The sequence below is a fragment of the Sapajus apella genome, unplaced genomic scaffold (genome assembly GCF_009761245.1).
Source record: "Sapajus apella isolate SASKATOON/1434 unplaced genomic scaffold, GSC_monkey_1.0 scaffold76, whole genome shotgun sequence".
In the NCBI taxonomy this organism is placed as follows: domain Eukaryota; kingdom Metazoa; phylum Chordata; class Mammalia; order Primates; family Cebidae; genus Sapajus; species Sapajus apella.
Window position 1 is genome coordinate 6,842,167 of NW_022437016.1, and position 22,967 is coordinate 6,865,133.

The window sequence follows — 22,967 nt, forward strand, 5'->3', positions numbered from 1 at the left end:
GAAACCACATTTAGCCTCTTGAGCCAGAGGAAACGCAGCTGAGGTCAAACTTCCCCACCATGAAAAGGGGGGAAGGAGCATTCTGTGCCGCTAGAGCTGGCCTCAGGATGCAGAGGAAGCAGCTGCTGACGAGTTTGACATGCAGTGGGCCAGGCGGGCCCTGATGCCCTTATCTGCTCTGCCAGCTCTTCCAGGGCCTGAAAACACCACTGCTAGAGTCACCGCTTTTGCCTGTGGATGCTTTCCGGGCTGCAAGTCTGTGAAGAAAATGTCATTACCCCCCACCCCCAAAGAAAGACCCTCTTGGATCTCACAAGGGTGACATTCGTGAAGGTATGGCCCGAGGAAATAATACTTGGGACATTAACAAGTGTCACAAGAGAAAAACTGTTTCATGCTTACGTAAGTTCTGACACTCTGCATCCTGAACACCCTCTGAAGAGAGTCACAGTGGATGCTAAAGTGCTGAGAAGTCCTGAAGGACCAAGATTTTGACTGTTTAGAGCAGAGTGGCTATTTATATCTACCCAGCATGGGAAATGCTGAGCATAGGAGATTTGGTCAACAACTCATTAAGAAGCAGGCTTGTATGGCCGGGCGCGGTGGCTCATGCCTGTAATCCCAGCACTTTGGGAGGCCGAGGTGGGCGGATCACGAGGTCAAGAGATCGAGAGCATCCTGGCCAACATGGTGAAAACCCGTCTCTACTAAAAATACAAAAATTAGCTGTGTGTGGTGGCGTGCGCCTGTAGTCTCAGCTACTCAGGAGGCTGAGGCAGGAGAATCACTTGAACCCAGGAGGCGGAGGTTGCAGTGGGCCGAGATTACGCCACTGCACTCCAGCCTGGGTGACAGAGCAAGACTTTGTCTCAAAAAATTAATAAATAAAAATAAATAAATAAAAAAGAACCAGGCTTTCAGGGGTGGACCACCAGGGCAAGACAGATGTTATGTAAAGCAGCTCAGATGTCAGGAAGACATGAGTTCAAGTTTTGCCACCATGATTTAGAACTATATAGCCTTGGGCAGATTACTGAACTTCCCTGACCAAAAATTTCTTATCTGTAAAAGAGGGATAACAAAAATTCCTATTTCCTACACGTGCGTGTGTGTGTGTGTGTGTGTGTGTGTGTGTGTGTGAGATGAAGTCTTGCTCTGTCGCTCAAGGTGGAATGAAGTGGCATGATCTCAACTAGCTGCAACCTCCACGTCCCAGGTTTGAGGAATTCTCGTGCCTCAGCTTCCTGAGTAGCTGGGACTACAGGTGCCTGCCACCACCCCCAGCTAATTTTTGTATTTTTATTGGAGAGGGTTTTGCCATATTGGCCAGGCTGGTCTCAGACCATTGTCTTGTGCATACCTGGGCACAGCCTATGTGGTATTTGTAAGGATTAAGGGAGGTATGCACAAGACAGTGGTTCAATAATAGTAATAGCCATAATCATTGCTGTTCCTGTGTTTTGTACTTTTTTTTCCTTTTTTTTTCAGAGTCAAGGATACTCTACCAGTGCAGTCTTGTTTTTGTTACAAGGCTGTTTATGGAGATGGAATGGAGAGGGTAGATAACAGGAACTGAGGAATCATAAGGGGTGAGGAGGAAAAAGGCCAAGCATATATTTCACTGCCTTGGCAAATCCTATAATGTCAGAGTTGAAAGAAACTTCTCTTGCTATGAAGTTGGGACAACCTAGCCGGGCATGGTGGCACATGCCTGTAATCCTAGCTACTCAGGAGGCTGAAGCAGCAGAATCGCTTGAACCTGGGAGGCGGAAGCTGTGGTGAGCTGAGATCGCGTCACTACACTCCAGCCTAGGCAACAGAGCGAAACTTCCTCAGGAAGGAAAGAAGGATGGGAGGGAGGGAGGGAGGGAGGGAGGAAGGGACAACCAAAGTCCAGAGAGACACATTTTCCCCAAATCACAGAGTGAATTAGTCTCAAACCAAGAATTCATTCATTTATTTTGCAACTATTTACTAAGCATCTACTCTACTATGTGGAAGCAGTCTGCGTAATCTAAGAAACATACACAACACACAGTAAAAATCTCAAGCTTGGAATTTACCTTACAGAAACTTTTGCAAAATGTTTTCCAAACAAGTGTATTTTTTATTTTATTTTATTTTATTTTTTATTACAAAGATGGGATTTCACCATGATGGCCAGGCTGGTCTTGAACTCCCGACCTCAGGTGATCCGCCCGCCTTGGCCTCCAAAGTGCTTGGAATACAAGCGTGAGCCACCACGTCCAGCCAACAAGTGTATTTTTTTTTTTTTTTTTTTTTTTTGAGACGGAGTTTCGCTCTTGTTACCCAGGCTGGAGTGCAATGGCGCGATCTCGGCTCACTGCAACCTCCGCCTCCTGGGTTCAGGCAATTCTCCTGCCTCAGCCTCCTGAGTAGCTGGGATTACAGGCACGTGCCACCATGCCCAGCTAATTTTTTGTAGTTTTTAGTAGAGACGGGGTTCACCGTGTTGACCAGGATGGTCTCGATCTCTTGACCTCGTGATCCACCCGCCTCGGCCTCCCAAAGTGCTGGGATTACAGGCTTGAGCCACCGCGCCCGGCCCTAACAAGTGTATTTTTTAAAGGGACATAAGAAAATACACTTTGGCTGGGCGCAGTGGCTCACCCCTGTAATCCCAGCACTTTAAGAAGCCGAGGTGTGTGGATCACCTGAGGTCAGGAGTTCAAGACCAGCCTGGCCAACATGGCAAAACCCCATCTCTACTAAAAATAGAAAAATTAGCCAGGTGTGGTGGCGGGCACCTGTAATTCCAGCTACTCGGGAGGCTGAGCAGGAGAATCGCCTGAACCTGGGAGGCAGAGGTTACAGTGAGCCAAGATTGTGCCACTGCACTTCAGAATGGGCAACAGAGCAAAACTCCATCTCAAAAAAGTAAAAATAAAAAAGTGTATACAATATTGTATTTTTGTTAGACTCAACTTTCACAGAGATGTGGGTTAGAAATTTTGAATTTATTTTATCTATATCTTAGGATTGAGCAATTAAGCAAATATATTGTAAATAATGAAAGCCAGGTTTCTTGTTGTTGGAGAAAAAAAGTTAGAAATAAAGCAGGGCCAGGTGCGGTGGCTCACACTTGCAATCCCAGCACTTTGGGAGGCAGAGGCGGGCCGATCATGAGGTCAGTAGTTTGCGACCAGCCTGGACAACACAGTGAAACCCAGTCTCTACTAAAAATACAAAAATTATCTGGGTCTGGTGGCAGGTGTCTGTAATCCCAGCTACTCGAAAGGCTGAGGCAGAAGAATCGCTTGAACCCAGGAGGCAGAGTTGCAGTGAGCCGAGATCGTGCCACTGCACTCCAGCCTGGGCAACAGAGCTAGACTCTCTTTCAAAAAAAAAAAGGAAAAAGAAAGAAAAATAAATAAGCAAAGCAGCTGGGTGTGGCGGTGGTGGCTCATGCCTGTAATTCCAGCACTTTGGGAGGCCGAGGCAGGACGATTGCATGAGGCCAGGAGTTTGAGACCAGCTTGGCCAACATGGTAAAACCTTGTCTCTACTAAAAACACAAAAATTTGCCAGGCATAGTGGTGAGAGCCTGTAATCTCAGCTATTCAGGAGGCTGAAGCAGGAGAACTGCTTGGACCTGGGAGGTGGAGGTTTCAGTGAGCTCAGATTTTGCCACTACACACCAGACTGTGTAACAGACAGATCAAGACTCTCCCTCTCGAAAGAAAGAAAGAAAGAAAGGAAGGAAGGAAGGAAGGAAATAAACAAAAGAGAAAGGCTGGAATAAATCCTGTGGTGATTGATTGGAATTGGAGTTGTTGGTATAAACTCTTGAATATATACTAGATATATACTGAATATACAAACACACACATGCACATCCACACATACATATGTAGTTGAGTCTCATTATTTGCATTGTTTTGGATATATGCTAGATATATAGTGGCGATACACCCACATACGCACACACATACACACTTATACAGTTGATTCCCATTATTTGCAATTGTCAAGTTTACCTTAGTCCCCTCCAGTCTGGGACAATTCCTCAGACTTTGTCTTTCAAAGGTCTCTATATCTTTGAAGAATTTCTGCTACTTATTTTGTAAACGGTGCCTCAATGTGTGTTTATCTGATATCTTCTCATAATTCAATTGAATTGTGTATTGGGGGCAAGAATCCCACAGGAGCAATATCGTGTCCTTCTTTGTGCATTATATCAGGGGGTTCATGGTCCATATGCCTTATAACTGGTGACAGTAACTTTGCTTTTAGATATCTGCCAGGTTTTTTCCCTTGTAAAATTGCTACCTATCCTTTGTCATTAAAAAGTATCCTGTAGGGAGACACTTTGAGATTCTACAAATATCCTGTCTCTCATCAGACTTCGGCCCACTTATTTTAGCAGCTATCAAAAATTCTCACCTGCCTCAATTAATACTATGTTGTGCACCTAATGGTTATTTTCTATTTCCATTATTCTTTCTACATTTACTAATTGGAATTCTGCTCTAAGAAAAAGTCATCTTTGCCCAGGCGCAGTGGCCAACGCTTGTAATCCAGCACTTTGGGAGTTAGAGGTGGCCAGATCACGAGGTCAGGAGTTCAAGACCAGCCTGGCCAGCACAGTGAAACCCCATCTCTACTAAAAATACAAAAGTTAGCTGGGCGTGGTGGCAGGTGCCTGTAATCCCAGCTACTTGGGAGGCTGAGGCAAGAGAATCGCTTGAACTCGGGAGGTTGAGGTTGCAGTGAGCTGAGATCGCACCACTGCACTCTAGCCTGGGCAACAGAGCCAGACTCCATCTCAGGAAAAAAAAAAAAACAAAAAAAAACGCCATCTTTTCTCCCTCATGTATTTATTTAGTCAATCATTTCTATCAATATAAATTTATGAATACTTAGTTTACCCTGTGAGCCATGATTGATCACCGTTATGCTTACTCAAATTGTCTCAGATTTTGAATTATTCTTTACTTTTTTTTTTTTGTTTTGAGACAGAGTTTTGCTCTGTCGCCCAGGCTGGAGTGCAGTGTGCAGTCTCAGCTTGCTGCAACCTCTGCCTCCCAGGTTCAAGCAATTCTTCTGCCTCAGCCTCCCAAGCACCTGGGATTACAGGCATGTGCCATCATGCCCGGTTGATTTTTTTTTTCTATTTTTAGTACAGATAAGGTTTCACCATGTTGGTCAGGCTTGTCTCAAACTCCTGACCTCGAGTGATCTGCCCGCATTGGCCTCCTGAAGTGCTGGGATTACAGCCGTGAGCCGCCGCTTGTGGCCAAGTTGTTCCTTACTTTTTGATGCTATAACATCTTCTAGTTTCATCTATATTTTCTCTATTCCGATCCTGGAATCAGCCATTTCTTCAAGAAAATGGAGGAGAAATTCCATGGAGTTCTTATTTCTTTTATTAGGGAATAATATTTGAAACTAAAATCTGGGTGCGGAATGTCCTCATTCCTATTGGGGTGTCATGGATTCTAGTCCCTCTCCACAGACAGAGCTAGGGACTATGTTTATGTGTGCTCACTTGCTCATTGTGATAGTTACCTTCATGTGCTAACTTGGCTGGGCCAGAGACATGTGGTCATACATTATTCTGGATGTTTCTGTGAGGGTGTTTTTGGATGATGTTAACATTTAAATTAGGCTCTGCGCGGTGGCTCACACCTGTAATCCCAGCACTTTAGGAGGTTGAGGAGGGCAGATGACCTGAGGTCAGGAGTTCAAGATCAGCCTGGTCAACATGGTGAAACCCTGACTCTACTAAAAATACAAAAATTAGCTGGGCATGGTGGCACACACTTGTAGTCCCAGCTACTCAGGAGGCTGAGGCAGGAGAGTCACTTGAACCCAAGATGTGGGGGCTGCAGTGAGCTGAGATTACACCATTGCACCATAGCCTGGGCGACAAAGTGAGACTCTGTCTCAAAAAAAAATTATATTAGTGGATTTGAGTAAAGCAGATTGGCCTCCATCATGCGAGTAGGTCTCATCCATCAGTTGGAGGCCTGCACAGAGCAAAATGGCCCACCAGCAGGAGGAAATTCTGCAGCAGATGCCTTTGGATGTGAACTGCAGCATCAGGCCCTGAGTCTTAGCCTGCCAGTCTACTATCAGATTTTAGACTTGCCAGTCTCCATAATCGTGTGAGCCAATTTCTTAAAATAAATATCTTTCCTTCTATAGACACATCCTACTGGTTCTTTTTCTGTTGAGAACTCTGAGTAATGCACACACACACATTTCTCTCTTTTTTTTATATGCACATGTATGCATATATATACTGATATGGTTTGGATCTGTGCCCCCACTTGTATTAGTTTGTTTTCACGCTGTTGATGAGACATACTGGAGACTGGGCAATTTACAAAAGAAGGAGGTCTAATTGGACTTACAGTTCCATGTGGCTGGGGAAGTCCTCATAATCATCACGCGAGGTGAAAGGCACTTCTTTACTAGGTGAGGTAAGAGAGAATGAGGAAAGTGCAAAAGCGGAAACCCCTCATAAAACCATCAGATTTTGTGAGACTTATTCACCACCATGAGAACAGCATGTGGGAAAGTGCCCCATGATTCAAATTATCTCCTACTGGATCTCTCCTACAACATGTGGGAATTATGGGAGTACAATTCAAGATGAGATTTGGGTGGGGACACAGCCAGACCATATCATTTTGCCCCCGGTCCCTCCAAATCTCATGTCCTCACATTTCAAAACCATTCATACTTTCCCAACATTCCCTCAAAGTCTTAACTCATTTTAGCATTAACTCAAAAGTCCACAGTCCAAAGTCTCATCTGAGACAAGGCAAGTCGCTTGCACCTATGAGCCTGCAAAATCAAAAGTAAGCTAGTTATCTGGATTCAGGTATTTCTTTATAGCATTGCAAGAACAGACTAATACGTGTATGTTATATATTATAGTATATCTACATAGTTGACATGGTACCAGATTTTGGAGGCAACACATCTCCCACTTGGGTGTGTTACTCTGGCCTACCTATTGAGTGACTTAAAAAGCTGCTAGTTTTGCCCTTCTCTCTTCCTTGGTGCTGCCTCCAGAGGTGACAGCCATCTCCTCCTCGGCATCATGGCCACCCTCAGACCGCTTGTGAAGCCCAAGATCGTCAAAAAGAGAACCAAGAAGTTCATCCAGCACCATTCAGACCAATATGTCAAAATTAAGCATAAGCGGCGGAAACCCAGAGGTATTGACAACAGGGTGCATAGAAGGTTCAAGGGCCAGATCTTGATGCCCAATGTGGGAAGTAGAAAAGTTGCTTTTTAAAGTTTCCTTTCTTGGTTGGGCACAGTGGCTCATGCCTGTAATCCCAGCCCTTTGGGGGGTCGAGGTGGGTGGATCACCTGAGGTCAGGAGTTCAAGACCAGCCTGGCCAACATGGTGAAACACCATCTCTAAAAAAAAAATAAATAAATAAAATTTAAAAAATAAAAAGTTTCCTTTCTTGTTAAAGAATAAGTGTGCTAATAACTTTGTGTTTTTTTCTTTTTCTTTTTTTTTAAGACTGGGTTTCACCATGTTGGTCAGGCTGGTCTTGAACTCCCGACCTCATGTGATCTGCCCACCTTGGTCTCCAAAGTGCTTGGATTACAGGCGTGAGCCACCACGCCCGGCCGTGGTGCTAATAACTTTGTTAAGCCCTATCCTATGTAGCTATTAAACATGCCATGCTTATAGGCATGTAGTACATTCTATGTCCTTGTACTTTAACCAAGATATCTGTGCTGGACGTGTTCACAGGCATGTCCCAGCTCTCTATTGCTTTTACCTGTTTAGAAAAGTTTTAAGTTGTTAGCCAATCGGGTTTTAGTTTAGATTGTGAGGTCTGGCTCCAGCCAAGGGAGATCAGACACAGCAGTAGGAATGGCCCCTAAATGCGTAAGGAATAAATTTGTGTGTTTTCCTTTGATCATTGTACTCTTGTGGCACGATGGCTAGCGAGGGTACTCCTCCTGCAGTCCGGAAAGTAAAAATTGCATTGCTGAAAGATCGTTTGTCTCAGTGCTAATTTTTCTTTGCGGCACTGAGCGTCTTTCTAACATCTATTTCCAACACCCAACATTGGTTATGGGAGCAACAAAAAAACAAAGCACATTCTGTGCAGTGGCTTCCGGAAGTTCCTGGGCCACAACATGAAGGAGCTGGAAGTGCTGCTGTGTGCAACAAATCTTACTGTGCTGAGACTGCTCACAATGTTTCCTCCAAGAACCACAAAGCCATTGTGGAAAGAGCTGCCCAGCTGGCCATCAGAGTCACTGACCCCAATGCCAGGCTGCTCAGTGAAGAAAATGAGTAGACAGCTCATGTGCACATTCTGTGTTTAAATAAAACTGTAAAAACTGAAAAAAAAAAAAAAAAAAAAAAAAAAAAAAAAAAAAGCTGCTAGTTTTGAATGGGACCCAGAACAGGAGAAGACTCTGCAACAGGTGGGTATGTGAGGACAGCTGGGAAGAAGGGCTGGAAGGGGAAAAGAAATAAGGGGAAAGTGACACTTCTCTGTGCAAGCAGCTCTACCACTTCGGCCATGTGATTCAACAGATCCAATGGTTCTTGAGGTGTCAGTGGCAAGAGGGAGGCTGTTTGGCGCCTTTGGCCAACCTCTACAGGCAAATCATAGCACAGGCCCTTAGGATTTTGGAGCCAGGTCTTGCCATCATCTGCAGATAACTACTCTCCTTTTGAGAGACAGCTCTTGGCCTGTGGCTGGACTTTGTAGAAACTGGATGCTTGGCCATGGGCCACCAAGTTATCGTGTGACCTGACTTGGGTCACCAAGTTATCATGTGACTCAGTGGGCATTATCTGAGCCACTAAGCTGTAAAGTTGGACATACACAGCGGCACTCCATCATCAGATGGAAGTGACAGAGACATGATGGGGCTCAAGCAAGTCCTAAAGGCACAAGTAAGTCATGAGGAAGTGGCCCAAATACCCACGGTCCCCACTCCTGCTACCCTTCCTTGTCTCCCTCAGCCTGCACCTACGGCTCATGGAGACTTTCCTATGGTCAGCTGACAGAGGAAGAGAAGAGCAGGACCAGGTTTACAGATGGTTTGGCCCAATAGTGGGGCATCAATCACAAGTGGATGCTGCAGCACTGTAGCCATTCTCTGGGACTCCCTGAAGGATAGTGGTGAAGGGAATTCTCTCAGTGTACAGGACTTTGGGAAGTGCACATGGTTGTGCACTTTGCTTGAAAGGAGAAATGGTCAGATGTGTAATTGTAAACCAATCCATGAGCTGGAGCCAACGGTTTGGCAGATGGTCAGGAACTTAGAAGAAACATGGTTGAAACATCAGTGACAGGCTGGGTTCGGTGGCTCATGCCCATATTCCCAGAACTTTGGGAAGCCGAAGTGGGTGGATCACCTGAGGTCAGGGGTTCGAGACGAGCCTGACCAATATGGTGAAACCCTGTCTCTACTAAAAATACAAAAATTAGCCAGGCATGGTTGTGTGTGCCTGTAGTCCTACCTACTTGGGAGGGTGAGACAGGAGAATTGCTTGAACCTAGCAGGTGGAGGTTGCAGTGAGCCAAGATTACGCCACTGCACACCAGCCTGGGCAAGAGAGACCAAGACTCCATCTAAAAAAAAAACAAAACAAAAACAAACAAACAAAAACATCAGTGACAAATTTGAGGAAGAGTTATGTGGATGGACCTCTCTGAGCAGGCAAAGTTGTGAAGATATTTGTGTCCCATGTGAATGCTCACCAAAGGGTGACCTCAGGAAGGGGGTTTTAATATTCAAGTGGATAGGTTGGCCCATTCAACCTAGAGGTATTTCAGTCAATCTCTTTCCCCCGTCATCCCTGTCATTGCCCAATGGACTCATATGATTTATGATGGGCTCAGCAGCATGGAGTATCACTCACCAGGGCTGACCTGGCTACTGCCACCTCTGAGTGTCCAATCTGCCAGCAGCAGAGAACAACACTAAGTCCCTGCAATGGCACCATTCCCCAGGGTGATCAGACAGCTACCTGGTGGCAGTTGATTACATTGGTCCTCTCCCATCATGGAAGGGGCAGCATTCTGTCCTTACTGGAACAGTCACTCTGGATATGGATTTGGACTTATGGAATGCCTTATCCATCATCAATCATAACATTCCACATAGCATTGCTTCTTCTTTTTTTAGACAGGATCTTACTCTGTTGCCCAGTCTGGAGTGCAATGGCACAGTCATGGCTTACTACAGCCTTCAACTCTTGGCCTTAAACAATCCTCCTGCCTCAGCCTCCTAAAATGTTGTAATTACAGGCATGACTCACAATATCCTGCCTATTTCTGAGGAGGGAACACACTTCACAGCCAGAAAAGTGCAGCAATGAGCCCATGTTCATGGAATTCACTGGTTTTACCATGTTCCCCATCATCCTGAAGCATCTGGCTTGACAGAAAGGTAGAATGGTCTTTTGTAGACTCAGTTAGAGTGCCAGATAGGTGACAATACTTTATAAGACTGGGGAGAGGTTCTCCAGAAGGCTGCATATGCACTGAATCAGCATGATATTTATACAGTATTGTTTTCCTCAAGCTAGTTTTATAGTCTGCCAATGCACCACAATGTAGCAATCTCTCATTGTTTGAGGTATCATCAGGAGTTCTTTGTCTCATGACCATGAAAATTAAGGCATGTGTACACCAAGGGTGAGGTTGAAATGAAAGTTCAATAAGCAAAAGAAGAAAGCTCTCCTCTGTGGAGAGGGGGCCCAAAACAGCGTTGCTGTTTTTACAGTTGAATGCAAAGGCTTTTATAGAAAACTGATGAGTCAGGCTGGGTGTCTCATTTGCATAAGGTGCAAATTTCTAGTAGCTCCACCCCATCCTCCTAATGTGCATGCAAGCCCTTAGCTTGAGTTACTCCATATTGCTTTGTTTCCCTTACTGCTCATGTGTCAGGGGATGGAATTTTTCACTGCAGACATGTCTAAGCAAGTTACCTGTGCAGGCTTTCTTTATCTGTGCATCTGTGGGCATGTCTTAGGCAAGCCCCCTATGCAAGTTCCCTTATCTGTGCCTGCAGCTTGATTTTTCAGGTTGTTATTTTGTTTGAAAGAATTCAACTGAGGATCCACCCTACCTGCTCACCTGATCAGTTTCTTCCTTTCTCCTCTCTCATTCTCCCTCCTCAGGAGTAAAGACCCTAATTGCATTTAGGGAGGTGGGGCGACGATCCTTCGGGTTATTTTCTACTGGAAAGGGGTGCTGTGTGGGGAACAACCGATAGGGTTCCTCCTGGGGAAGGTCTAAGAGTCCTTGGAATAAAGGCACGCCCATGTGTAGTTTCATTTGCATCACTATTTGGAGCTTGATAGCCTTTGGGGAGAAGAAACAACTTGGGTTATTAGAGGACATGTATTAAAACAAAGCAAAGGGGTGGAAGTAAGGACAGCTCAAAAATCCCAAGCCTGCCAATATGCCCTGATAACTGGTAGCTATAGTTATACCTGCTAAGATTTGGATGCATGGGGTTTGGCTTTGGTTAACTTCTTTGGTTCTATTTTACCAAACAAAGAAACCTCTGGGTTATGGGTGCCCTGTTTATTCCCATCACATGTCAGGATTTGCAGGATAATTGTCCAGAACTAGAATATTGATCCAGACTTTTACATTACCCATTTCTTTTTGTTTTTTTCTGAGCTGCAGCCAGAGATTGCTAGTCGGTTTACAGGAATAAGCAGGGTTAGTCTAAAATGTATGCAAGAACTTAAAAACAGCTAAGGAGATTAGAATTTAATGACAAGTGTATGATAAGTTTTGAAATATAATTTGTCTCTCTTAGTCTTCATTTGTGTTAAAAACAAATCGTGATAGGACTGAGCTGTTTCCAAAATAAACTTTAGTTTTATACATGACCTGATTATTTGGATAAAGTGCAGCAAGAATAATCATTTTGATATAGGCTTTTAAAATTGGCTTTGGATCGGCTGGGTGAGGTGGATTATGCCTGTAATCCCAACACTTTGGGAGGCTGAGGTGGACAAATCACGAGGTCAGGAGATCGAGACCATTCTGGCTACCATGGTGAAACCCAGTCTCTACTAAAAATACAAACAATTAGCTAGGTGTGGTGGCATGCACCTGTAGTACCAGCTACTTGGGAGGCTGAGGCAGGAAAACCACTTGAACCCAGGAGTAAGAGGTTGCAATGAGCCAAGATCGAGCCACTGCACTCCAGCCTGGGCAACAGAGTGAGACTCCATCTCAAATAATAATAAATAAATAAAATATAATAAAATTGACTTTGATAGGACTCTGTTCCATAAGAAATCTCAGATAGGACATTTTAAAGTCATGCCCAGCCATGGGTTTGTATCTTCAAATACCTATGAATTGGGTGAATTCCTCTCTTCTTAAAGTCCCAAGAATATAAAGTTCGTAGGCCTGTTAGAAAGTGACATTCTCTACTCACCACAGGTTAGGAACCCTCTTTGGGGACTGTGCAGACAAGGTATGAGGCCAGTTTCCCAAGGGGCATTTATTGGCTCTGTAAGTCAAGTTTCATTCCTTAAAGGGAAGCATACCCTTCCAGTCAAAGCCAGTAAAACAACTAATTTCTCCAATTGTGTCCTGTTTCAAAATGAAATGGATTCTTATTGGACTAATACAAACGACTATATTATCATAAGTTAGGAGTACTCACAAATAGTTTCCAAATTCTGGAGAAGCCAGGAAGAGAGAAACAAACATGCTCCAAATTTTGTTTACAAGAGTATACCTCACTTAATTATTAAAGGCTGTAAAGAGCTTAAGTTTCCTTGACTCTGAAAAACAAAACAAGAATCAGCAACTTTTCTTTTTTCTTTTTTAGGACAGAGTCTCGCTCTGTCACCCAGGCTGGAGCGCAATGGCATGATCTCAGCTCACTGCAACCTCTGCTTCCCAGGTTCAAGCAATTTTCCTGCCTCAGCCTCCCGAGTAGCTGGGAGTACAAGTGCCTGCCACTACAACTGGCTAATTTTTGTATTTTTAGTAGAGATGGGGTTTCACCATATTGGCCAGGCTGGTCTCAAACTCCTGGCCTCAAGTGATCCACCTGCCATGGCCTCTCAAAGTTCTGGATCATAGGCATTAGCCACTGTGCCTGGCCAAGAATCATCAATGTTTTAAGCAAAAAGGTTGACAAGATTATTTCAGTTTTCTGTCAGTTCAGGCCATTCTGTTAACTCTTGTTTTGCTTGATGTTTATGAACATTTCAGCTCTTCATGAGTCCTGTACATTTTTCCTTTATTCTAATGTCATAATCTCCAAAGTTATTAGAAACTTGCATTGGAGAGCACCTGTCAAAGTCCTATAGCTGATTATATACCATCTTTTAAAGAGGATTAAAACAAGATAACAATTCTCTGCGAATGACAAAATGTCTAGGGTAGTTACAGTCAAGAACCTGATTGCCAGGCATGGGGACTCCTGCCTGTAATCCTAGCACTTTGGGAGGCCAAGGCAGGTGGATCACTTGAGGTCAGGAGTTCGAGACCAGCCTGGCCAACATGTTGAAGCCCCAACTTTACTAAAAATGCAAAAAAATTAACCAGGCATGCTGGCACACACCTGCAGTCCCAGCTACTTGGGAGGCTGAGGCATGAGAACTGATTGAAACCAGGAGGTAGAAGTTGCAGTGAGCCAAGATTGTGCCACTGCACTCCAGCCTGGGTGACACGGTGAGACTCTGTCTCAAACAACAACAATGTCAAAACACAATTCATAAAGAAATTTGGTTATTTCTGTGGCAATAACTTAACATAATAACCTTAACTATGATTAATAGCATATACTCAGACATTAGAATTTTAGAAATTCCATACAATTTTGGAAAATGTATCAACATTATTCACTAAAATATAATCTGAAGAAGAATAAGCATCATTTTGGCAATCCCACATATGTAAACATACCAAATAATCCTTTTTGCCTCGCTTCTGGATGCTTCAGGGGCCCTCTGTAGCATCTGAAAACTAGGGGTCAGGAGAGACAATTTTGAATCCGAAGCTTGAGTTAGGAAAGCCCGTTAAGTGTTAGAGGTTTAAAACACTTGAAATTATAAAATACAATTCCAGATTAACATAGATTATTCATTTTTGTCATTTAAAACAAGGCAAAAAAAAAAAAAAAACCTTTACTCATTAAGAGGGAAGACTTAGTTTTTCAAACAGTTTGCCTCCTTTTCCCGCTTTCCTCTCCTTGGTGGTCTATCTGCAAGGCAAATGAAAAGCTTTCATTTTTCTTCACTACTACATGAAAATCTCGTACAAGAGAGAGAAAGCCAAATTTTAGCCTTATATTGGTTTCAAAACAATCCTTTATCCCTAGGCAAGATTTACATTTTCATACCTTTTTATAGTTGTTCACCACAAACACATTTTACCTTTCTTAGATACCTTGTGCGTAAATCTATTTTCACTAGTCTCATTTACATGTTATAATAGTAGCTCTTAGCAATTTTTAACTTTAATGTAAAATCTGGTAAGTTGTTTTAGTTATGTACTAGGTTCAGATAAAGTCTGACTATTTCCAGCATAGTTAGGGGTGTGGTTAATTTTGTATGTCCACAGGCCTTACCAAGTTGTAAAGCAGGCAGTTTACAATCTTGAAACAGTTAGAGAACCTAGTATTTGACTTATATGATTTAGACCACCTATTTACATTTTGACAACATGGCATTTTACCAATTATCTTTTTTCTTTTTTTGAGACAGAGTTTCACTCTTGTTGCCCAGGCTAGAGTGCAGTGGCACTATCTCTGCTCACCACAACCTCTGCCTCCTGGGTCAAGTGATTCTTTTGCCTCAGCATCCCTAGTAGCTGGGATTACAGGCATATGCCACCATGCCCAGCTAATTTTGTATTTTTAGTAGAGACAGTGTTTCTCCATGTTGGTCAGACTGGTCTTGAACACCCGACCTCAGGTGATCCACCTGCTTCAGCCTCCCAAAGTGCTGGGATTACAGGCATGAGCCACTGCGCCTGCCATCCCCCCAAATGTTTTAAATAAAACTTAAAAAGGTTTCCTTAAAAATTTTTTTTGATTTCCTACAGAAAATTTCTTACAGAAAATTTACAAAATATGTACACTCTTCCCCAGCTTGCTTTAATGTTAACATATAATTGTAGCACAGTGATTAAAACCAGAAAATGAACATTGATGTAATACAATATTTATCTACATTTTTCCTCTAATATCCTGTTCTAGTCCAAGATCCACTCCAGGATTCCACACTGTATTTAGTTGTTGTATTAATCAGAGTTTCCTGGAGAGATGGAACCAATAGGATAGATGGTTGGAGGGACAAGCAGATAGACAGACAGATAGACAGAAAGACAGAGAGATAAGGGAATGTATTAGTTCATTTTCATGTGGCTGCTAAAGAAACACCCAAGACTGGGTAATTTACAAAAGAAAGATGTTGATTGGACTTACAGTTCCACATGGCTGGGGAGGCCTCACAATCAGGTGGAAGGCAGGGAGGGACAAGTAACATCTTACGTGGATGGCAGCAGGCAGAGAGAGAGAGCTTGCACAGGGAAATTCCATCTTATAAAGCCATTAGATCTCGTGAGACATATTCGCTATTATGAGATAGTGAGGTCAGGAGTTTGAGACCAGCCTGACCAATATGGTGAAACCCCATCTCAACTAAAAATACAAAAATTAGCCAGGCATGATGATGCACACCTGTAATCCCAGGCAGAGGCAGAAGAATCACTTGGACCTGGGAGGTGTAGGTTGCAGTGAGCTGAGATATTGCCATTGCACTCCAGCCTGGGCAACAAGAGCAAATCTCCAGCTCAAAAAAAACAACAAAACAAAACATTTTTGGGGGGACCATGTGTGGTGGCTCACACCTGTAATCCCAGCACTTTGGGAGGCTGAGGTGAGCGGATCACCTGAGGTTGGGAGTCCAAGACCAGCCTGACCAACGTGGAGAAACCCCACCTCTACCAAAAATATGAAAATTAGCCGGGCGCGGTGGTGCATGTCTGTAATCCCAGTTACTTGAGAGGAGAATTGCTTGAACCCAGGAGGGGGAGGTTGCAGTGAGCTGAGACCACATCACTGCTCTCCAGCCTGTGCCACAAGAGTAAAACTGTCTTCAAAAAAAAAAAAAAAAAAAGAAAGAAAAGGGGTTTTTTCATGAAACAGCTTTATAGGGCTTTTTTTTTTTTTTTTTTTTTTTTTTTTAGGAGGGTCTCACTTTGTCACCCGGGCTGGAGTGCAGTGGCTCAATGTAGCCTCGACCTCCCAGGTTCGGGCACCCCTCCTGCTTAGACCACAAGTAGCTGGGACTACAGGCATTAGTTGTTTTTGTAGCTTATCTTTTCTAAGAGTGATATTGAGGTTCTGCATTTTTTCTGGACTGATCCAAACAGAATGCCAAAGTTCAATCTCCATCCTTGTAAATCTGAAGGAGACTTGGGCCGTGACCTCCTGGCCTCTCTGGGAAGGGGCGTCTGCAGGCCCCCACTCTGGTGGGCACCCGCTGAGGGCTGGCTTGTACCCACGTTGGATGCAGCAGGTGCAGCTTGTGGCTGAAAAGAAACACGCTTTGCTCTGGTTTATGTCTGGCTGAGCTTTGAAAGGGTGGGGCCCTCTCAGCAAGCTGGGAGGCCACATCTGAGGAAGATGACCTGCGGGCTTCTCAGCACCTATCTTTCATGAAAACCCTGAGAGGCCAGCTTTGTGTCTGGGACCCTGGCAGCTCAGGAGGGCAGCTCCGCTTTTGTTCCTTGTTCTCCTCCAGCTGTTGGGAACTTTGCTGACAGCGGAAATCTACTGCATGTATTCACAGCACAGGCTAGGACCAGAGACATATTTTCTTCCCAAAACTTTTTTTTTCCTGATTTTAGAGTTGATGCCCATTTTCTTTTCTAGCTTTTTATTTTGAAATCGTGTGAAGCTTCTAAAAACACTGTAAACGTTATACAAAGAGTCCCCATGCACCCTTCACCCACCTTGATGCTCCTTTACCTCTAAATGCCTTGGTCTGTATTCCTCCCAAAATAACCACAGGCTAGTGACTAAATCAGGAAATTAATGTTGATACAGTTCTGTTATCTTTCCCTCATCATATTTTTCCTAGGCCCAGGAATGCGTCTTCTCTGAATCACACCTTGGGTTAGTTATTGCTTCTCTTTAGTCCTTTCTAATCTGGATCACCACACCCTGCTAATTTTTTATGTTTATTTTTTACTTTTTGAGATGGTGGGTTTCATTCCTGTTGCCCAGGCTGGAGTGCAATGGCGCGGTCTCGGCTCACCACAATCTCCACCTCCCAGGTTCAAGCGATTCTCCTGCCTCAGCCTCCCAAGTAGCTGGGATTACAGCCACCACCACACCTGGCTAAATTTTTTTTTTGGATTTTTAGTACAGACGGGGTTTCACCATGTTGGCCAGGCTGGTCTCAAACTCCTGACCTCAGGTGATTCCGCCCACCTCAGCCTCCCAAAGTGCTGCGATTACAGGCACCCAGCTGATGCTCAGCTAATTTTTGTATTTTTTGTAGAGACAAGGTTTCACCCTGTTGCCCAGGCTGGTCTTGAACTCCTGAGCTCAAGTGATCCACCTCCCTTGGCCTCCCAAATTGCTGAAATTACAGGTGTGAGCCATTGTGCCCGGCCTTTGATAGGACTCTTTTTTTTTTTTTTTTTTTTTTTTTTGAGACGGGGTTTCGCTCTTGTTACCCAGGCTGGAGTGCAATGGTGCGATCTCGGCTCACCGCAACCTCCGCCTCCTGGGTTCAGGCAATTCTCCTGCCTCAGCCTCCTGAGTAGCTGGGATTGCAGGCACGCACCACCATGCCCAGCTAATTTTTTGTAGTTTTAGTAGAGACGGGATTTCACCGTGTTGACCAGGATGGTCTCGATCTCTTGACCTCGTGATCCACCCGCCTCGGCCTCCCAAAGTGCTGGGATTACAGGCGTGAGCCACCGCGCCCGGCTTTGTTTAAAAAAAAAAATGTTTTGGCTGGGCGCAGTGGCTCACTCCTGTAATCCCAGCACTTTGGGAGGCCAAGGAGGGCAGATCATTTGAAGCCAGGAATTTGAGACTAGCTGGCCAACATGGTAAAACCCCATCTCTACTAAAAATACCAAAATTAGCTGAGTGTGGTGGTGGGGGCCTGCAGTCTCAGCTACTCAGGAGGCAGGAGAAGCACTTGAACCCAAGAGGCAGAGGTTGCAGTGAACTGAGATTGCACCATTGCACTCCAGCCTGGGCAACAAAGTGAGACCCTGTCTCAAAAGAGTAAAAATAGGCTGGGCGTGGTGGCTCACGCCTGTAATCCAAGCACTTTGGAGGCCAAGGCGGGCGGATCACCTGAGGTCGGGAGTTCAAGACCAGCCTGACCAACATGGTGAAACTCTGTCTTTAAAAAAAAAAAGGAAAAATAATAAAAGTAAACATTTTTTTTTCAAGACAGGATCTCCCTCTGTTGTCCAGGCTGGAGTGCAGTGGTGTAATCTCAGCTCACGGCAACTTCCACCTCCTGGGCTCAAGCCATTTCCTCACCTCAGTTTCCTGAGTAGCTGGGACCACAGGTAAGCACCAGCTAATTTTTTAGTATTTTGTAGAGATGGGGTCTTGCTATGTTGCCCAGGCTGGTCTGGAATTTTCCGGAGCTCAAATGATCCTCCACCTCAGCCTCCCAAAGTGCTGGTGATGGCAGCAGTGGCCTGTCTAGAGTGGCCGCTGTCATGACGCCGGCTGCAGTGGGTGAGGTGTGGCCGGGGCTGCATACTTCATGGAGCCAGTGGGGGCTGGGAGCAGGCAGGAGCCCCACCCTCCCAGGTGCAGCTGTTGCCGCGCAAGCCGTGGCTTCGGACCCAGGCATTTCTGCACTCTCGGGGGGCTGGGAAGGCAGCCCCTTCCCCTGCTGGCTTGGAAGTTCCTGCTCCCGCTGCCTGGCCTCTCCTCGATCTTGAAGTGAGGCTGGGGCTGAGCCCGGGTGCTGTCACAGCCTGGCCAGGTGTAGGGACGCTTGGTGCAGCGCTGACACACAAGCCCCCTGCCACCTTAGCCCCCTCCAGACTTTGAACACCAATGAGCAGAGGAGGGAGGCCAAGGGGGGACTAAAGGCAGCTTGGCATTGGCCTGCAGGCATCCCTTGGCACGAACAGCCTGGGTGCCATGAATGGCAGCAGAATGCATACAGGCTCCTGGATGGAAGGAAGCAGGTCCCTGTGAAGCCCCACCTCCCCTCCAGGGAGGGCCTGAAGCCTGGGGGCTGGGCTGCCCATCCCATGAGAAGGAGTGGGAATTTGTAGTACTTCTTCTGGGCCCACCCACGGCCACCCATGGACCGACTGGTGCACACTTCCTCCCCTCTGAGGCCCATTAAAGCCTCAGACTCAGCCAGACTCAAGGAGACAACAGTCTGCCAGCTGTGGAGAGGGACCACTCACTCCAGGGTCTCCACTCTGCTAAGAGCAGAGCAGTCACTGGGACAACCTACCTGTGGAAAGGAGCTCCCCACTTCAGGTCTCCTGAGGGCTGCTCTGTCCCTCAGTAAAGCTCCTCTTCACTTTGCTCACTCTCCACTTGTCCACGTGCCTCATTCTTCCTGGACACAGGACAACAACTTGGGACCCACCAAATGGCAGGGCTAAAAGAGTTGTAACACAAACAGGGCTGAAGCATGCCTCTTCCTCATAACGTTGCAGGTGACAAGAAAGAGAGAAGAGAGAAGGAGAGAAGAGCTGTGGCCCTTGGGGGAGCCAGACTTAGTGGCTCTCTGAGCCAGGGCTGTGACACCCTGTTTGGGGCTCTGCAGTTCCCGGCATCTCTAAGCTTCTGGGTGCCATTGTGTTCCCCGGTGCCAGCCGTAGAAGCTGTTTGTGGTATGCCCGGTCCAGCTGCAGCCTCACAGGGAGCTGCTGCCTGTGCCAGCACCTGGAGCTGCATGCCCCACTGCAGCGGGCATGCCTGGCTATGCACAGTGGCCAGACCCCATGATCGCTCACACATCCCTCACTGCCCCATGCCTGCCTTACCCTTGGCAGGCAGGGGATCTAGGCTAGCAGTGTGAGCCAAGTGCAGCCTGCCAGGCCAAGTGGGTAGAATGAGTGCAGTAGGCCTGTGCAAAACTTGGGCAAAGGTGTCACTGGCTACAGAGGTTTCCAGCTGGCAAAGCAACACCCCAAGGACCCCATAACAATGGGATTACAGGCGTGAGCCACTGCACCCAGACAAGAATCCTCCCACCTCAGCCTCCTGAGTAGCTGGGACCACAGATGTGCACCACCACAGCCAGCTAAGTTTTCAATATTTTTATAGAGACAGGGTCTTGCTGTGTTGCCCCGCCTGGTCTCAAACTCCTGGGCTCAAGCGATCCTCCACCTCAGCCTCCCAAAGTGCTGGGATTACAGGCATGAGCCACTACACCCAGACAATAAGTCTGTCTTAAACAGAGTCTTGGAGGTGGGGGGAGGTTAAAAAAAAAAAAAAAAGAGTCTTTTACTTGGAGCTCTCTGAATTGCAATCTGCTGTTATTGTACTTGTTGATGTGGTGGTGGGCGCCTGATCTGTTATCTTATGATTCAATCCTACTTGGTTGGTTTTTTTCTTTCAGGAGGTCTGAGTTGCTGAGCTGGGACCTTCAGAATGTCTTAGCTTCCGTTCCCCCTCCTCTTTGTGAGTCAGGAAGTCTGGAGAAGGCCGGATAATCTCATCACCTTTCCTCCAGATCAGACAAGACTCTGGAAAAGTGGTTTCCCCTGAAGGCAAGCCTTTGTCACAGACAAAGATCTGGGTGTATTTCAGAACGGCTACTTTCCCTTTTCCCTGCCAGAAATATGAGGGGACTTTTCTCCAGTTTTCACTGTGAGAACCTGGTAGGCTCTTGGAGATAAAACCCTAAAAAATGTGGGGAATTCCCTAAGACTGGGCCCCCTAGATTTTTCAATTTGCAACCTAGTCCACACTGAGCCTCCAGCAATGACCATTTTATTTTATTTTTATTTGAGACAGTCTTTGTTTGTTTGTTTGTTTTGTTTTTTTATTTCCTTGCAAGATTTTTTCAATGTTTTGTTAGTTTTTTTTTTTTTTTTTTTTTTTTAAGAAACAGGGTTTCACTCTGTTAGCCAGGATGGTCTTGATCTCCTGACCACCTCAGCCTCCCAAAGTGTTGGGATTACAGGTGTGAGCCACTGCACCTGGTCTTGGTTTTTTTTTTAAGATGGAGACTTTGCTCGCTCTGTCACCCAGGCTGGAGTGCAGTGATGCGATCTCAGCTCACTGCAACCTCCACCTCCCAGATTCCAGGCAGGTTCGCCTGCCTCAGCCTCCTGAGTAGCTGGGATTACAGGTGCCTGCCACCACACCCATATAATTTTGTATTTTTAGTAGAGACAGGGTTTCACCATGTTGGCCAGGCTGGTCTTGAACTGCTGACCTCAAGTGATCTGCCTGCCTTAGCCTCCCAGAGTGCTGGGATTACAGTGCTGAGATTACTGTGCCTGGCCCTAGAAATGGCCGTTTCAGATGTTCCAACCAGTTCCTGGCTCCAGCGGCTTCTGCTTCCCAGGAGGCTGTCTTCATTGTGATTCTCCCTTATTCCTCCATTTTTTTCCTGCGGTGGTTTCCCCTGCGACTTTAGTTCTCTGCTGGATCTAGGACAATTCATTAATTTCAGTTTGTTCAGCTTTTTCTTACTGTGAGGATGGACATGATGACTTCCAAGCTCTTTCTTCACTTGTTGCAGCTGAAACTGAATGAGTATGTGTTTATTTGTGCCTGGAGAGAGCTAGAAATGTTTTAAAGTTGTTTACTCTTTAATCTTTCTTTTATTTTTTTCTTTGTCATAATCTCACTCTGTTGCTCAGCCTTGAGTGCAGTGGCATGATCTTGGCTCACTGCAGCCCCCACCTCCTGGGTTTAAACCATCCTCCTGCCTCAACCTCAGGAGTAGTGGGCATGTGCCAACCATGCCCAGCTAATGTTTGTATTTTTAGTAGAGACGGGTTTCGCCATGTTGGCCAGGCTGGCCTCGAACTCCTTTCCTCAGATGATCTGCCCACCTGGGCCTCCCAAAGTGTTGGGATTACAGGCATGAGCCTCCTCACCTGGCCTATTTTTAATTAAAAAAAATTTTTTTGGCTGGGCGCGGTGGCTCATGACTGTAATCCTAGCACTTTAGGAGGCTGAGATGGGTGGATCACCTGAGATCAGGAGTTTGAGACCAGCCTGACCAACACGGCAAAACCTTGTCTCTACTAAAAATACAAAAAATAAAAAATTAACTGGGTGTGGTGGCGGGCATTTGTAATCCCAACTACTCAGGAGACTGAGGCAGGAGAATCGTTTGAACTTGGGAGGCGGAGGTTTCAGTGAACTGAGATCACGCCACTGCATTCCGGCCTGGGCAACAAGAGCAAAAGTCCATCTCAAAAAAAAAAAAAATGCTTTTTTTTTTTTTTTACAAAAGCCTACAGCACCTAGTATTCCCAGGCAGTCTCCCATCCAAGTGCTAACCAGACCTGACCCTGCTTAGCTTCTGAGATCAGACGAGATCAGGCACATTCAGGATGGTATGACTGGATACAAAAAAATGCTTTTAAATTTTCCTTTTCAAAAATTTATAATTTTTTTTTTTTTAAATATAAGGTTTCATTCTGTCACCCAGGCTGGAGGGAAGTGGCATGATCACAGCTTACTATAACCTTGGACTCCTGGGCTCAAAAGATCTTCCTGCCTCAGGAAATTTTATTATAAATTATTTTCATTTTCAGTAATTTATAACTTTTTTAAAAACCAAGGTCTCACTCTGTCACCCAGGTTGGAGTACTGTGGCATAATCACAGCTCACTGCAGCCTCAAACTCCTGGGCTCCAGGAATCTTCCCTCCTCAGGCTCTCAAGCAGCTGGGACTGCAGCCACATACCACCACAGCCACCACGCCCAACTATGTTTTCATTTTTTGTAGAGATAGGATCTTGCTATGTTGCCCAGGCTGGTCTCAAATT

At 45.5% G+C, this 22,967-nt stretch overlaps 2 pseudogenes; one reads left to right on the forward strand and one right to left on the reverse strand.

Moving 5' to 3' along the window:
• The first annotated feature begins 7,038 nt into the window (after positions 1 to 7,038).
• Positions 7,039 to 8,346, forward strand: LOC116532483 (annotated as a pseudogene).
• A 14,081-nt stretch (positions 8,347 to 22,427) lies between these two features.
• LOC116532496 lies at positions 22,428 to 22,546 on the reverse strand (annotated as a pseudogene).
• Positions 22,547 to 22,967: the final 421 nt, after the last annotated feature.